The following is a 16,915-nucleotide window of genomic DNA, read 5'->3' on the forward strand; positions in this document are numbered from 1 at the left end:
CTGTAAGAGGCCAGAGCTGCAGCCGAGTTTATCCCTCCCTCCCTACATGCCTGCCATTATGCACAGCCCCGTGCACCAGGAGGTGAAGCCAGGGTCCTATTACAGCTGGAGTGTTTTTTATTAGGCCAAAGATAGCAATGACATCACGCAATGCCACACTGCACACTCAAATTACAGAGAGGGCAGGAAATAGCCCCCTCCCATTATTCTTCCTGAGCTGCGACAGTGTAATCACAGAGAGAAAGGTGTTTGAGTGCTTTGTTAGTGTTTATAGCTTGGATCATATGTAACTCTCAGTTCACACTTTGTGTCTTTGTAATTTACAACACTCACACATCTTCTTCACTGCACTATTTATCACTACTTTGAAGACGTCACAGGCCAGTCTCTTCCTCTGATGTGTACAATCTAACAAGCAGTCGGGAAGGCCCTTTATTGCAATGCAAGAGGTCTCGCATTTGAGAGTGTTTAAGCTATTAGTATTGTAAATGGCAATGACTTTTATTTATGTTTTAAAACCCAAAACATAAATTAAAAGGCATTGTCATTTACAATGCCAATTGCTCAAACTCACATGAATGCGGGTACTATTGCATTGCAAATGCTTGTCTTTGATAGGGTGGCTGTTCGCTCAAGAATGTATTTCTCATTCCTAATGTGTTCAATGTGAGATACTGTTTTAATGTAAATCACATCTAAAATAAAAAAGCCAATGGGGTAGAACCAGGTAAGAAAAGAATAAAAACACAGCACTTCAAATACTGTAAGAGCAGTGCGCAGAAGTGCTGGGTAGCAGGGCCTGGCCTGAGGCCAGGCAGTGTATTGTCCCCCTGGTTATCATCCAACCCTTGTGGAGCACCAGATTCTGTCCCTTAAATGCCATATCAGAACTGAACTAAAAAGGATTTATGATGGATTGCTCTTAAGAGTCAATTATCAAGGTACCCTATCACTTCTCACAGACAAAACCCTCCAATTAGCCCGGTTTCCAGAGCACAGAGAGACCAATGACAGACTCTGAAACAAGTTTGGTTCATTTAATTAGATGGAATGGTTGAGACCAAGATAAAAGAATGCTTGCTCCAAAGAGGCAATTGTCTTATTATGCAATCAGCTCTCACCGACTATGTACGTGTAGTTCCTATAAACCTATATAGGATCTGCACGTTTAGACAACATACACTGCGGGTTTGGCGGTCAGACTGATTCCAGAGACCCCCACCGATAATGTTCGCCTGTATACCAACTAGCTCACAGTGCCCCTAGAAACCCCTCTTACAAAGAAGAGAATAGTTCATGGCAACTATCGAACATGACAACTCTGTCCCATCAGAGATTGTGGAAACAGTGCTATACTTTTTGCTCAGTCACTCGTGCTCACTTTGTCTCAGAGAGATACACAGAATAAACGGTGGGGGCTTTTTCAATAAGCATTTATTAAACCAGCGTCATTTTAGTATAAAATAGGTGTGCTGAAACAACCATTAGACAGAAACAGATATAAATGATTATAAGCACCAACAGAGTAAAAGGATGGTAGATTTCTACCATAGTGATAAAACGATGAATACAGGCAGCTATAAAAATACCTGACAATAAAATGCGTACTCCTACGATGCATCCCTAACTAGATGTACCTAAGCGTACCTAGCATGTATGTAGGTGTAAAGCCAAGAATCCCTCTAGGATAAAGTCAACCCATTACCTGAAGTGAGAGACTGTGGGACCCCAACTTAGTCTCAAGATGGACACCCCCGAGGGATGTTAGACCACTGCAAGCTGTTGTGTCTGCATTCAGGAATCTCAGCTTCTTGCGTCAGTGTGTCAGCGTAGAAGGCCTTTTTCTCCTCTCTCTGCTTCAGCAAAGAGTTGGTGTTTATATATACCCAAATTGGTACCCTCAGGGGTTCTACCTTGCTGTGTCATGTCGGACTTAGGATAACGGAAGAAATTACCCTTATACATAGTTATTATGCCGTAGATGGTAGTCCTGCTGAGTTTCCAAGAATCCTCATATATAATGGATGAAGCTTGTTTTCAGGGACAACCCCATGTCCTGTAAGCAGTACATAACTAGGTAAAAGGTAAGTCCTAAGAACTGTTATGCAGTGTAATGGTGGGGGTTAATATTGGTGAAAGGTTAGGTTGCTACCTGAGCCTATATTGGGGTACCTATATGAAACACAACACTCCAGTCATGTCAGGTAGCTTACTTAGGCACACAGAAGGCCAAAGCCAGACTGAGAATCATGTCTAGTTACTTCAATAAGATGACCTGGTGGAGATAATCTTAACAGAATGCTTAGTGTACAAAACAGTCATACCACAACATCTGTGACATCACTCAGGGCATCCGGCCCCACACTTGGACTGAGCCAATGCCATTGAAGGCGATTCTAACTGCCATTAGTCAATATTTTAAGGAACTAGAAGTGGAGATGATGATGACCATGTCTGCAGAAGAAGGTATGGCCAAGTTAGAGAAAGTTCTTACCCCATGGGCTGCTGAAAGAGTTACAAATTGAAAAAAAGACTCCTATTATAAATTCAGCTTTTGGCAGACAATCTTATATCAATCAAGATCTGAAACATCAAGCCACTCCTTTGTGACCTCAAGCCAATGGTGAAGATGAAAGATTCCTCGTGCTTTCAATAAAGTCTTTCACGTAGGTCATGCTGGAGGTCATTACCTAGAGTGTTCACTGTATTCTTACTAGTGGGGTATCAAAACTCTCCACACATGGCAATGGAATAATCTATAATTTAGAGTGTATAGGCACATGTGTTCCAACTCCTCCTCATGATGAATACACCTTATGATGACAGCGAAACAACAATGTTGATTTGGGCATTTGACCTCAACATAGGAGATCAGGTGTCAAATTAGACACTACAGAAGCACGTGTTCCGATCCCCCCACAAACCTCATCCCTGGACTCAATTCGAGAGAAAAGTGACTCCGATAACAGTACAGAGAGAGGAAGATGTCACAAGAAACATCTAATTTGTTTTAATGTTCCACACACCACAGGGATCTCACTTAAGAGATTATCAAGATCAGGGCACAAGTTGGGGGTACACACGTGGGTAGACGGCGTCCACCCTCTAGATTCACAGGGTGGACACCTTCCACCCTGCCAAGAAGTTGGGCCCCGCTAAAATATAGTGAGCTCATCCCAGTGTAAATATCACACACTAGGACACATTCAATAGCGCCTGTACATTGTCTGCTTTCATTCCGAGCCACACATGCAGGCGGCAAGAGACTTTCCAATTTCAGTTTCGAGCCGGGCCCATAACAAAGGCCAAATTCAAGGAGGCATCAGGCCTCCTTTTGTTCAAGTATCCTGACTTGGAGCTCTCTGGAGCTTCACACCTAAATGCAAAAGCAATGGAGGGGAAACAAAGGCACACAACATGCTATTGCTGCACATGTACTTTAGAGAGGCCTTCTTTTGACTTTGTTCAGTCCCCGTGTATAAGACATACGCACACACTGTAAGAATGCCAGATGTGTTGGTCTGTCTGAGTATTTACGCTAATAATAACATAAATACCACTGTTGTGTGTTATTTCTTTTATAGCGCTACTCATCCCAATGCAAAGTTTCAGAGAGCTTCACATCACATGTACACATTGTACACTGACAATGAATTAAACACATATGTAAATCAATGTACATGATGTGTTACACAAGGCAGTGAGGGTTACAGGGTGGAGCAGGCAAACATCAGCATTCACTGTGCTATATTAGAAGGATTACAATTTATGAACTGCAAGTAACAAAATGATATCTGTGTTGAAAGCAGTAACCCACTTACTCATTTACATAAAAAACAATCTGTTATCTGTGTGTAACATGATGTGCTTTGCAGGAGACACATATACACTCTGTTACTTTAAATCAAAACAGGGAATAGAAAAACACAGATCTCTCCTGGAAATACATTAACCACCAGAGTTATTTTACCATTATTATTATTCCCTGAGATTTACTGGGCACACAAAGATCTCTGCAGTAGGTGCCATAACCCCATAAGATATTTTAACATGCACGCTTTGCAACCAATTAAGCAGAACAGATTTACTGTCATGTTTCTTTTTGACGCCAATTTCTTTGTGGCAGAGTTTTAAAAACAAATTATACAAGAAGGTCCAGATTTAGCATCAGGGTTGTTTCACTACTGTGACACAACCCTGATGCAAAATCTATTATGGGATATACTGTGTAACACACATCCTGTGTACATGGTTTTATAAAAATGCAAAGCAACTATTACAAGGCAGCACATTGCATTGACTTGCATTACATTTTATCAGGTAGGCATTTCGTGCATGGTGCATGAGCACTCCCATGCATCCCCCCATGTATTTTAATGCAAACCAGTATTTGCAAAGAGAACCTGCCTGAGACTGGCATAACAAGGAGAAATATCTTTATTAATCCTTGTTATGCTGGGTCTGGTGGCTTAGTGGACTAATGCAGCCACTGTAGGGGCCTGTGTTCGACCTCATGGTCACTGGTTCTAATCCTGGAGGACCTGCTCAGCCTTTCTTCCTTCTGAGGTCAATAAAAGGAGTATCATTGAGTTGGGTAGCAATAAACATCTGTTATTCAGCACCAAGATACCCTTGGGTGAATGTGCACTTTACAAATACATGTTATGTTATTTCCTCTTTCCGCGTATGCTGCATTCTGCATTCTAAAGCACACATGCAAAGAGAAAATAGCCTCATAGGATAGTTTTTGCGAATCTATGTAAAAAAAACTAACGCAAGGCACCTTGCAACGCAAGGCACCTTGCATTACTGTGCGTCAGGTAGGCATTACATGGGTGGTGTATGGGCCTTCCTGTGCATGCACCCATGCATTTTGTGTACAATATACACAGTCTTCTTAAGGGAGGAACACTAGCATTCCCTGGGTAAGGTCTCGAGTCCGACTTCCCTGTCTAAGGATCATGGTTATTCCCTATTTATTTGAGGCAACATTTCAGCTATGCTCCGCTAGCAATGGCGGCTCCTTGAGGGAGCGCTGCGGGGCGGTGCGGTGCGGCAGGGGCGGGGCAGGGTGGGGAGTGGTAAACTCCGGAATACGGCAGAACGGAGTTGAGTAAATAAATATATAAATAAAATGAATTACATTGCGCACTGCATCGCCGATTTGACGTTGCGGCGCGAGCAATGTAATTAGTTTTATTAGTTTATTTATTTACTCAACTCTGTTTGGGCATATTCTGGTGTTTACTAACCCCTCACCCTGCCCCTCCCCAAACCTGCACCCCCAAACTCCCCACCCCGCAGCACTCCCTCGAGGAGCCGCCACTTTGCGCTAGTGAGTTCAAGTCTTAGAAGTCCCATGATGGCTTTGAGAAAGTCAAACTGTCTCTGCACCATACGCTACTGAGTTTAAGTCACAGAGGTTCCATGATGGCTTTGAGAAAGTCAAAGTGTCTCTGCATCGGAGCCCGTCTGTCAGAGCAAGTTGCTTCAGAGACCCGGCAGCCCAGAATTCAGTCTTACCTGCTCTCACTGCTGTGGCAGTTAGAAATGCCCTTGGCACATGCCTATGACCAGGCGGCGAACAGAAGTTTGGATGCTATGATAGAGATGGCAGAAGTACATGCTCCTCCAGCTGCGTGGCATGCTTCTTCATTCCAATGGCAGGTCTTGGGTGTTTCTGGGTTTGTTAGGTAGTTGAATCATTGTTCTCCTCTGTGGGTCATGGCCTGCTTCCCCTTCAGGGCTGCATGCTGCTCAGGGCCGACTTTAGGGCAATACGACTGGTGCAACTGCACCTGGCACAGAGCTGAGGGGGCGCTGTTTTTTAAAAATAATGTATGGGTTTGAAAGCACCTGCTGCAAAGTTCCTTGGGTGTTCAGCAGTTTTCAGGCAACAATAAAAATGTCAAAATAACTGCTGAATAATGTTCCTGCTGGAGAGAGAAGAGTTTTGTCTTGTGGCTGTTTTGACTCATTATAAAGTAGCGCAGCGGGTTAATATGCCTGCTGCAAAGAACGTGTAGCATGCAGAACACAGAACTGTATTTAATATGGATAGCTCTGTGGCTTACTGCTTTTGTCACAAAAATGTCTTTGTTTCTTGCAGGTCATAAGTTGCAATCTTGACATAGTAGAGTGACCTATGAACTTTCAACAAAGAGCAGCATGCAAACTGAATGGTGTTTTTCCACAGTCTTTCATTATCCTAATGTTTTTTTAAAAGTGTTTGTTTGAGTAGAAATACATTCATATTTAGTAAAGCCAACTCCAACCTCTGTGGTACATTTTAAATCCTGAGTTTGTGCTTCTGTGCTTCTAGAGACCAAACACTCTGAGAATATCCTGTCTACTAGTATGAATGTCATGTGATGCCTGCAACTTCAAATTCTCGTTCTCTTACATAGCATTTCCTATAGACTGATTTACAAATGCTTGATTCATTGTTTCTCTATTTTGTGTGTGTTATGTAAAGTGCTCTGACAAAGTACACTGGTATAAGTAGTATTATAAAAACAAATGAAATGCATGTGAGAGAGAGAGTAAGAGAGATGAGGTGCATTGTTGGAGGCTGAAATTTCAAAGTAGGTCATTTGGGGGGGCACCTTAAAAGATTGTTGCACGGGGTGCCTCAAGCGCTAAGGCCGGCTCACTTCACCACAGCCCCCGCCTAGCACACAGGGCCAAGACCCCTTCAGGTCACAAGATTGCACAAAGCAACGGCCTAATCCTCGATACAGCAATGCACCAAGGTAACAACCCTGAATCTTAACTGAGGTCCCTGTCTGGCATACGGAGGTCGCGGGCAGCACAATGTTTTCTGCTTTTGCTTCGTGCAAATCAGCCACTAAATTGACATCTCTTTATTTCTCCTATTTCATATCAAAAGTGCCATATGGTCCATGGGGACATTGTCATTTTCTCTAAGTTAGCATGAGCACGCTGCAGCTTGCCAGCTGCTTTGCATACATTACTGCACAATTTTATTTTTGTAATAACTTCTATGCCTGTTTTCACATGAGAACTCTTCGCTGTGTTCACTCTCTGTAGGTTCCTGGGATTTTGAGTGAACATTGAGAGTAAGGTCGAACAACAACGCTACTTGTTATTTTGTTCTGGCCTGCCCTTAGCCCTTAGACAAAACACAGCGATGCAGCTGTTATTTGGACAACGTACTTTGGTTTTATTAGAATACACGAATAGCTAGCAGACACTTGGAGAGAGACCTTTCCAGGGAGAAGAGCAAGACATCACCTTTGATGTAAATCTACTCTCTATAGGCTCTGCTGACAAAGCCCAGAGATCTTCAAATATACAATAATACTGCTTCTTGGCAAGGGGAGGTAGATTAGGCTCTATTGTCTTTTCATGATGATCTCCCTCTTCATGATATATAGACTAGCTGCTATGCTATGCTGACTGTATTTGTACAATGCATTCTCCTGCTTGTTGTGCCACGTATACTGCATGTTAGTTAGAATAAATATTTGTAACTGTTTCATGTCTCTGTCAGATCTTCTTGTGGAAAGGAACAAGAGTATGAGCGAAAGTGTGTGTCTTGTTACCGTGATTCCAGAGAGATCTGGGAGTGTTATGTTCTGAGGTGTCTAATCATTTGTTTCTCTGTGAGTGAGTAGGAGTGCAAGTGAGACACTATAGCTAGTCAGTCCTGGGTTCATGGGTGGTAGGATGCCTCAGTCCCTGTACATCAAGGTCCTATAATCCTGTGCATAGTTCTGTTTTTGGGCATCAATCCCTGCAACATGGCGCCGCCAATGTTTGGTCTGGTACTTACTCACGGGATCCCTGAGTAGCGCTTGTGCTTGTCCAAAATACCCTCTCGCCGGTTCCAGGAGACGTCCTTGGTGGAGGGGCTTGGCCTCCTATATTTGTAGGGAATCCCTATTTCTATAGGTTTTTTCAGCTTGAAGTTTAAAAGGTTACTGACCCTGTTTTTGCGCTGCCGTTTTGCTAGTTGCTTTCTTTATAAACATGGCACAACCAGTCGCTAACACGGCTCCTAATCACACAGCGTTTATGGCTTTATTGACTCAACAAGACGTACTCAATGCGGGAGCTAATATTATTTTCGTGGTTGAAGCCGATCCCGCATACTGCTTTGAAGTTTTCAATTCTTGGGTTACTTTTCCTGCAGTGAATGTGAATGATAATACTTGTCACACTTACACGGCGGCTGCTCCTCCGGCAGCTTATAGGCCGTATGCATTAATTGAAGTTACGTTGACATCCTGGTAGTATACCGTTTGGTTTAATGGCGCCCTGCCTCACCCTGTTTCTCTTGTTTGTATGGGGCCCTTGTCCATCGATGGGGCCACTAGGCCTGTTTTGACATGTTTTAAACTGCATCCCAATTATCTCAATGTTACTGTCACAAATTTTGACAGCGGTGCAGATGGCGATTCTGAGAGAACGCTCTTTGGCTCAGGGTAAATGCATGGTTCATGGTTTCGCTAGTGCCTGGTTTAGAGGCAATCACAAAGGCTAGTATCCCGAATTCCACAGCCTTACATCCACGTTGGCTGCAATGGGCTAGTTGTTTCACGTCGGATGATGTCAACTTTATCTTTGACCCTCCTTTGCAAACACAGGGGTTTTTATAATATGAACATGTTCATCCTCCACCTTTATCATATTCCCTCTTGATCAGTACAAATGCATTATTTACACTGATGGGTCTGCCCAGCCAGCCATTGGTTCTAAACATGCTTATTCTGCGGCCTGGGCGATAGTGGCAGCTACGATTGTTGATGGTGATTTTAAATCCTCCTTGGTGCTCACACAATCACTTGGAGATTGCACAGCTCATTTCGCCGGGCTTCGTGCTTTGGTTTTAGATCTTGAATTTGTTGAGCCACAAGTTCCTACACTGGTAGTATGCAATTTGTTTAGCTGTGTGCAATCCTTCAATGACAATTTGTTACTCTGGACACAAAAGCGATTCTAAAGGCAGCACAATTAAGCATTAAATGCGTTGGGTCCGTGTGGCTGCTCTTAGGGAACGTTTGCCACTCACACATGTTATCCATACATCGGGCCATCAACGTGTGGGAGCCCACGCTGTAATTCTTTGGCTGATGAGGCAGCCAAATCTGCAGTAGTCACTTGTTCAGTAGTAGCAGTCACTGGGTCTATGACTAAAATTGATGATGATATTCTAGCGGATCTTTGACCCTTCTTTGCAAACACAGGAGTTTTTACAATATCTTATAACCACAAAACGGGAAACCTAGGGTCAGACCAACAGAATCAAGATGAAGTAGGTGGATACTACAACAAGTGAAAATAAATCCCATCAGCCACTTAGGTAGCCACCCACATCATTTGGGATTTAGTAGCCTTTCAAGGGCCCTCTATTAGAACAGGGCCACAAAATGAAAGGACCAACGTGAACCTTATCTTCACTTTGTGATGTTGTATCAACCAAGGTTCTTAATAATGTGGGTAGTAGCGAGGGAAGCAGTGCAACAAACAAAAATGTGAATCTTAAAATCATCTACCGGAACAGAAAAGAAACTTTATTGGTTCTGTTCAGGTGACGAAACTAAAACCAGTGCAGGAGCAGTTTTGAAAGAATAACCGCTCAAGTCCAGCTCAAGAGGGGTCTACATGTTTCAGCCATGTGATTGTATGCTAATCTGGCTTTCGTCAGGACCTATGAACTTATGCTACTGCTGTATTTGTGTGTAATCCAAAAAGTAAAAAACACAACTAGAAAGGAAAATATACAACCTACTTGGGTTGCTGATTTTTTCACACACCGCTCTGATAGTTTTATCAGTAGTGTTAATCCATTCCCTACAAGAAAAGGGGGAAAGGAGAAAAATCAGTACCCAAACTTAAGCATCACTCTACTTCATCTTTCTTTCTGTCTATCTCCAAGGGTCTTAATGTAACTCAAGGAGCACTTATGATTGATTCCAGTGTTCCGTGTTCAATGCAAAAACCCAAGAGAAAACAGAAACACAAAGACCTATACCGTTCATTCTCGATTGTGCCAGACTTGCAATGACTGAAAATTTCTTTAGATTTGAAGATAATATTTATCTTCAAATGTCTGGCACTTCGATGGACAGCATTTTTGCTCCTTCGTTAGCTAATCTAACCAGTGAAGCAAAAGCAAAAATTTGGGGTGACCATAGGATAACAGACCTTACTCTCCTACACCCTGCAACATGGTGCAGCCAATGTTTGGTCTGGGACTTACTCACGGGACCCCTGAGTAGCGCTTGTGCTTGTCCACAATACCTTCTCGCTGGTTCCAGGAGACGTCCTTGGTGGAGGGGCTTGGCCTCCTATATTTGTAGGGAATCCCTATTTCTATAGGTTTTTTCAGCTTGAGGTTTAAAAGGTTACTGACCCTGTTTTTGCGCTGCCGTTTTGCTAGTTGCTTTCTTTATAAACATGGCACAACCAGTCGCTACTGCGGCTCCTAATCACACAGCGTTTATGGCTTTATTGACTCAACAAGACGTACTCATTGCGGGAGCTAATATTATTTTTGTGGTTGAAGCCAATCCCGCATACTGCTTTGAAGTTTTCAATTCTTGGGTTACTTTTCCTGCAGTGAATGTGAATGATAATACTTTTCACACTTACACGGCGGCTGCTCCTCCGGCAGCTTATAGGCCGTATGCATTAATTGAAGTTACGTTGACATCCTGGTAGTATACCGTTTGGTTTAATGGCGCCCTGCCTCACCCTGTTTCTCTTGTTTGTATGGGGCCCTTGTCCATCGATGGGGCCACTAGGCCTGTTTTGACAGGTTTTAAACTGCATTCCAATTATCTCAATGTTACTGTCACAAATGTTGACAGCGGTGCAGATGGCGATTCTGAGAGAACGCTCTTTGGCTCAGGGTAAGTGCATGGTTCATGGTTTCGCTAGTGCCTGGTTTAGAGACAATCACAAAGGCTAGTGTCCCAAATTCCACAGCCTTACATCCACGTTGGCTACAATGGGCTAGTTGTTTCACGTCGGATGATGTCAACTTTATCTTTGACCCTCCTTTGCAAACACAGGGGTTTTTATAATATGAACATGTTCATCCTCCACCTTTATCATATTCCCTCTTGATCAGTACAAATGCATTATTTACACTGATGGGTCTGCCCAGCCAGCCATTGGTTCTAAACATGCTTATTCTGCGGCCTGGGCGATAGTGGCAGCTACGATTGTTGATGGTGATTTTAAATCCTCCTTGGTGCTCACACAATCACTTGGAGATTGCACAGCTCATTTCGCCGAGCTTCGTGCTTTGGTTTTAGATCTTAAATTTGTTGAGCCACAAGTTCCTACACTGGTAGTATGCAATTTGTTTAGCTGTGTGCAATCCTTCAATGACAATTTGTTACTCTGGACACAAAAGCGATTCTAAAGGCAGCACAATTAAGTATTAAATGCGTTGGGTCCATGTGGCTGCTCTTAGGGAACGTTTGCCACTCACACATGTTATCCATACATCGGGCCATCAACGTGTGGGAGCCCACGCTGTTGGTAATTCTTTGGCTGATGAGGCAGCCAAATCTGCAGTAGTCACTTGTTCAGTAGTAGCTGTCACTGGGTCTATGACTAAAATTGATGATGATATTCTAGCGGATCTTTGACCCTTCTTTGCAAACACAGGAGTTTTTACAATATCAACATGATCATCCTCCAACTTTATCATTACTCCCTCTTGATCAGTACAAATGCATTATTTACACTGATGGTCCTGCGTAGCCAGTCACTGATTCTAGACATGCTTAGTTTGCAGCTATAGCTGCGACGAAGGTGGAAACAGTTGCCCCAAGGTTTCCCTTCAAGTTATACATAGCACTTGTCGTCTGATCAAATTCCATTTGCAACTATTCCATCAATTGCGGATTGGCTGATTCCCAACGAAAACCACAAACTTTCTTTGATCATAGCCTGTGGTGCTGCTAAACCCGGTCCAGCTGTACCGTGATCGGAAGCGGCAGCTTTTTGGTCTGATGCCATTAGAAGCTCTTAATGTCAACTATTGGCTGAACTTCCTTTATGCCTATTTTACCTGCGTGCAACCTGTGTTCTACTGACTTTGTTGCCCGTTTCAATGGGCCCTGGATGTCTGCCTCTCCAATACATCACACGCTGCCCTGGATTGTGGACTGTTGATGGTCCGTTGATGGGTCCGTTGATGGCCCATGACCAGGACTGTTCCGTGGGTAGGCGCTTGGTGTGTGATCCTCTACTTGGACCCACAGCAGACTTCAATACTTGTGCTCATGCACAGCGCCTCTTGGATCAAAGTTTCATCGAAGTTAATGCAGGTTGCCCTGATATGCTCCTAACGGTCTCTTGATATGAGGAGCATGTGTGCTTGTTCAACTTAATTAATTGGATGGCATACCTTTTTACTATGGAAGGTCCAGACAACATACTGGAGTATGTGGCATTCCACTTTTGCCGCAACATATTTGTCTCTGATGATTCGCTGTGAATAGATATATTTTTGGGTACCCAGTTGGCTATCTTTTAAATTAGAGAACACATTCTTTTTGGGGTCCACAAACATTCTAATCTGGATACCACCGAGACGCTTTACCTCTGCTTACATCTTATTTTTGTTTTCGCCCAGTGCTAAGGACCTGACCGGGGGTGGGCTGGGGGGGTGTCACATGGCCTATGGGGGCATAGTCGTTTTCTCTAAGTTAGCATGAGCACGCTGCAGCTTGCTTGCTGCTTTGCACGTTACTACAGTACTTTATTTTTGTAATAACTTCTATGGCTGTTTTCACATGAGAACTCATCGCTGTGTTCACCCTCTGCAGGTTCCTGGGATTTTGACTGAACAATGTGAGCAAGGTCGAACAACAATGCCCCTTGTTATTTTGATCTGACCAGGCCTTAGCCCTTAGACAAACAATAGTGATGCAGCTGTTGTTTGGACAACGTACTTTGGTTTTATTAGAATACACGAATAGGTAGCAGACACTTGGAAAGGGACCTTTCCAGGGCGAAGAATGAGACAGCACCTATGATGTAGATCTACTCTCTATAGGCCAACTTATGGGGTCTGCTGACAAAGCCCAGAGATCTTCTAATATATAATAATAATACTTCTTAGCAAGGGGAGGGAGGTTGAGCTCTATTGTCTTTTCATTATGACCTCCCCCTTTGTGATATGGACTAGCTGCTATGCTGTATTTGTACTATGCATTTTCCTGCTTGTTGTGGCACGTATACTGCATGTTAGGACACATTAGTTACAATAAATATTTTAAACTGTTTCATGTCTCTGTCAGATCATATTGTGGACAGGTACAAGAGTACAAGCGAAAGGGTGTGTCTTGTTACCGCAAATCCTGAGAGATCTAGGAGTGTTGTGTTCTGGGGTGTCTAATCATTTGTTTCTCTGCAAGTGAGTAGAAGAGCAAGTGAGACACTATAGCTAGTGGGTCCTGGGCTCATGGGTACTAAGGTGGTAGGATGACTGAGTCCCTATATACCAAGGTCCTATAATCCTGTGCATAGTTCTGTTTTGGGGCAGAATCCCTGCAACAAAGGTTAATGTTTTGTCTTTAATTCTTGGCACATGAGGTTAGGGTATAGCTGGCAGGCAGGAACCATTCGAAAGTCAAGTGTCAAGTGCATCCTATATGTGGCATAGATTCTTATTATACATGGTGCAACATTACAGCCTATTAAATCAAACACTAGAGATAGATTTGCCTAGGATCACATAATTTAGTCAAGCTGGAAAGCCGGGATTGACCCCAGGTTTTCTGATTTCACACTGTTCATTTCAGCCACTAGGTGGACATCTCTTTATTTCTCCTGGTTTACATCAAAAGTTAATGCTTTGTTTTTCATTCTTGGCACATGAGGTTAGAGTGTTGGTGTTGGCAGAAGCCATGTGCAAGTCAATTGGCATGCAAACCCTAAAAATGGCCTAAATTCTTATTAAACACGGAATAAAATTATAGTTTATATAATCACACAAAAAAAGTATATGTCTACCACTCATAGCTAAGCCCCAGTTCAGCTTCCACTTATTTCTATATGTTTCTGAAAGTGCATAGACCAATGTAGGTATATTACACTTGTCAACTTGAACCGATCATTTAATGTTAGGTCCGTACCACAGATTAATATGCACTTATTTGCCAAATTTTAGAAGACACATGTTCACTTCTTCTCTCACTCATGCTGCAACTGTTCATATTTCAAACCATATAACGGCTGTCTTGCATACTCCTGTTTGCTCTTCCATGACCCAAATATTTCAGTTTTGTGTAGAAGTATTTAGATCTGCCACATCACAGCAAAAAAGATTTCCAAACATTTGACATTACGTGCTTTATTTACCAGTTCCAATCACTAAATTTTGAAGAGCTGTTTTACTAGAAAGGAACACAAATCATTTTGTTTTGTGGCTGTGGAAATGCGAGAGCATTGAATATGGCTGTGTAAATGTTTGCCAAGTTGTTACCCTGCTGAGGCATGGCTGTCGTGTTCTTTGCCCTTCCTACACTTATCTACTGCAGCGACGCAGCAAAGTTTACATTGTACTGTAATATAACACAATAACACAGGGTAGCTTTGTTGTTAAAAGGCTCTTTGGTCTGGCAGACTGATATAATTCAGAGCTATGCATTGTATGAGATGAAAGATCATATTTGCTTACATAGGGGTAGTTCCATCAGGATGAGGTTACAGTGAATAGGTGAATACACAGGTCATTTTTACTGTAAACAAGTAGGTCAAGGAGGCCTTCTCCACTGCACAATGTTATCAGTGTAACATGTCTAAGATGTGCAAAGTTATAACTAGTGAGCATAGTCTAGTGTAGATGCTTATTACTGGTCATAGTGTATATGCTGTTCCTACATCTCCCCATATATCAGGTTTTCCTATTCAAGCTAGCAATATTTCCTTTTGAAGGCCAATATTTCCCTTAAAGTGCTAGTTGGGACTGGAGTCGCATGTGCCCTTTTCTTGTGTGTTAACTTCCATTTCCTTCTTATACATTGGCTTACATTTATTTTTATGTGGAGCTGATATCTCTTACTGTAAAATGTATGGTCCATTCTTTGTGTTGGTATTTTGGTTGTACTGATTCCAGGATGAGCTGTCAAGCTGCATAGGTGAAAGAGAGGGTGGTTTAGATGCAGTTATGCCATCAATAAGAATATGAGAGATGCCTGCTGTTAAATGTGGAGGTGATATTTTGGATGGCAGTATGCAACTTGTAAAAACATAAATGCAAAACCCCAAACTTTTTCTGAGGGTCCTGTCGCTGAATGCCAGGGTTGCCACACCATTTTTCTTTTACTGCCCTCCACTTGCTTATACTTGCAGGTTGATTTTGTCATCCCCTTTTCTGCCTTCATTATTGTTTTCCTATCTCTTTCTCCTGTCCTCCCATTCTTTCTTTCTCTCTTGCTTTGGGTCATGGTCTGTTGATGGAAAATGATCCCTAATCTCTTAAAATGAGCGCAGGTACCCAACATAGACACATTAAGTAGTGGGTATGGCTGAGTAAGCATACTTCACAGAGGAGAGTGGTCTCACCTCTGGAGAGAGCAGGAAACATAATCAATCACATCTACGTGGAAATGTGCTGCATATAGAATATTATGCTAGGTGGAGTAGGCTGGTGGTGGAGTTAGTTTGTTCAATCCTTGGTTAAAGGAAGATTTACATTGGCAAAAGGCAACATTGTTTTATGTGTAGCTTACAAAAGCATGAGTATTCTGCCTAAATCAGTGGTGTTTGCGTGTATATTTCTTGTCCCTTGGCTTCATAATCCACTTCACAATCTCTGCAAGCATGGTGGATGGTTTCCAAACTTGGCAAGGATGGAGCTCACTTCATGTCCAATGCCTTGGCTACTGATTTGTCTGGCAAGTTTCTGCACTGTTTTCTGCGGTTCTAGGATCTCACTCTAGTCAATATACCTAACTCATAACTTTAGAGGTTCCTACATCCTAATTCTACTCTGTGGGTCTAATTACATCAATTTTCCACAATGGTGAAAGTTTAAGGTGGTGTTTCTATGATTCAAATGAATTTGCATGCTACATATTGGTCTCTTCAGAAGTAGACTTTTAACTCAAGCAGCTAAATGATCAGTTCACCACTTTGTTTAACCCCTTGGGTGCCAGGCCTTTTCCCCCTCCTGTGCCTGGCGCTTCCCTAGTGGGTGGGTTTCATGACGAGATAGTCTCGTCATGGGCACAGCGCGACTGTGCTCCATGACGAGACTATCTCGTCATGGGCACAGAAGAGGTTAAATTGTACTTTGTATATTTAAGCCTTTTAGAGATTTAAAAAATCCCTCAGTGTTTTCTATTGTTTCTTTACTGTAGTTGACCACTTGACTCTTAGATACAGAAATGTTATTTCTGTGTTCTTTTAATACTTTTTCTTAGGAAATGTTAAGGTGTTAGGTTACAGCTGAAGGAATCGTGCCCACAAAACATGTACATACTACTTATGTATGTTTGCCCAGTGCTTGCTGTCCCTGTGTGTAAGGTCCCTGGCTACACTAATAACTGCAGAAACACCCTCCTAGCAGGCCTCTCAAAGAAATGCGCACAAGAGTAATTTTGAGTGTGTATAGTTTGTGTTAATGTATAAACCTTTGCAAGAAGTTACCTCTTAATTGGTTATCATTTCCTATCAGAAGGTTTCAAAGACTATAGTGACAATGGTAGGAATGAGATTACACAACAGCTGCAACCTTTTTTGAGGACAATAAGCACACTACCAGTGACTTCAAGGGACTACGAAAGAGGTTTCAGCACCATGAACTAGATAATGTCATTCTTACCAAACTGTCTTGAAACTGCACGTCTTTGTTCACTAATCTTCATAGGTCTCATCGGCCCTCCTCTGCCTCTTTGGAATCCATTAATATATCTTTAACAGATGG

This window comes from Triturus cristatus, chromosome 8, assembly GCF_964204655.1.
Source record: "Triturus cristatus chromosome 8, aTriCri1.1, whole genome shotgun sequence".
NCBI lineage: Eukaryota > Metazoa > Chordata > Amphibia > Caudata > Salamandridae > Triturus > Triturus cristatus.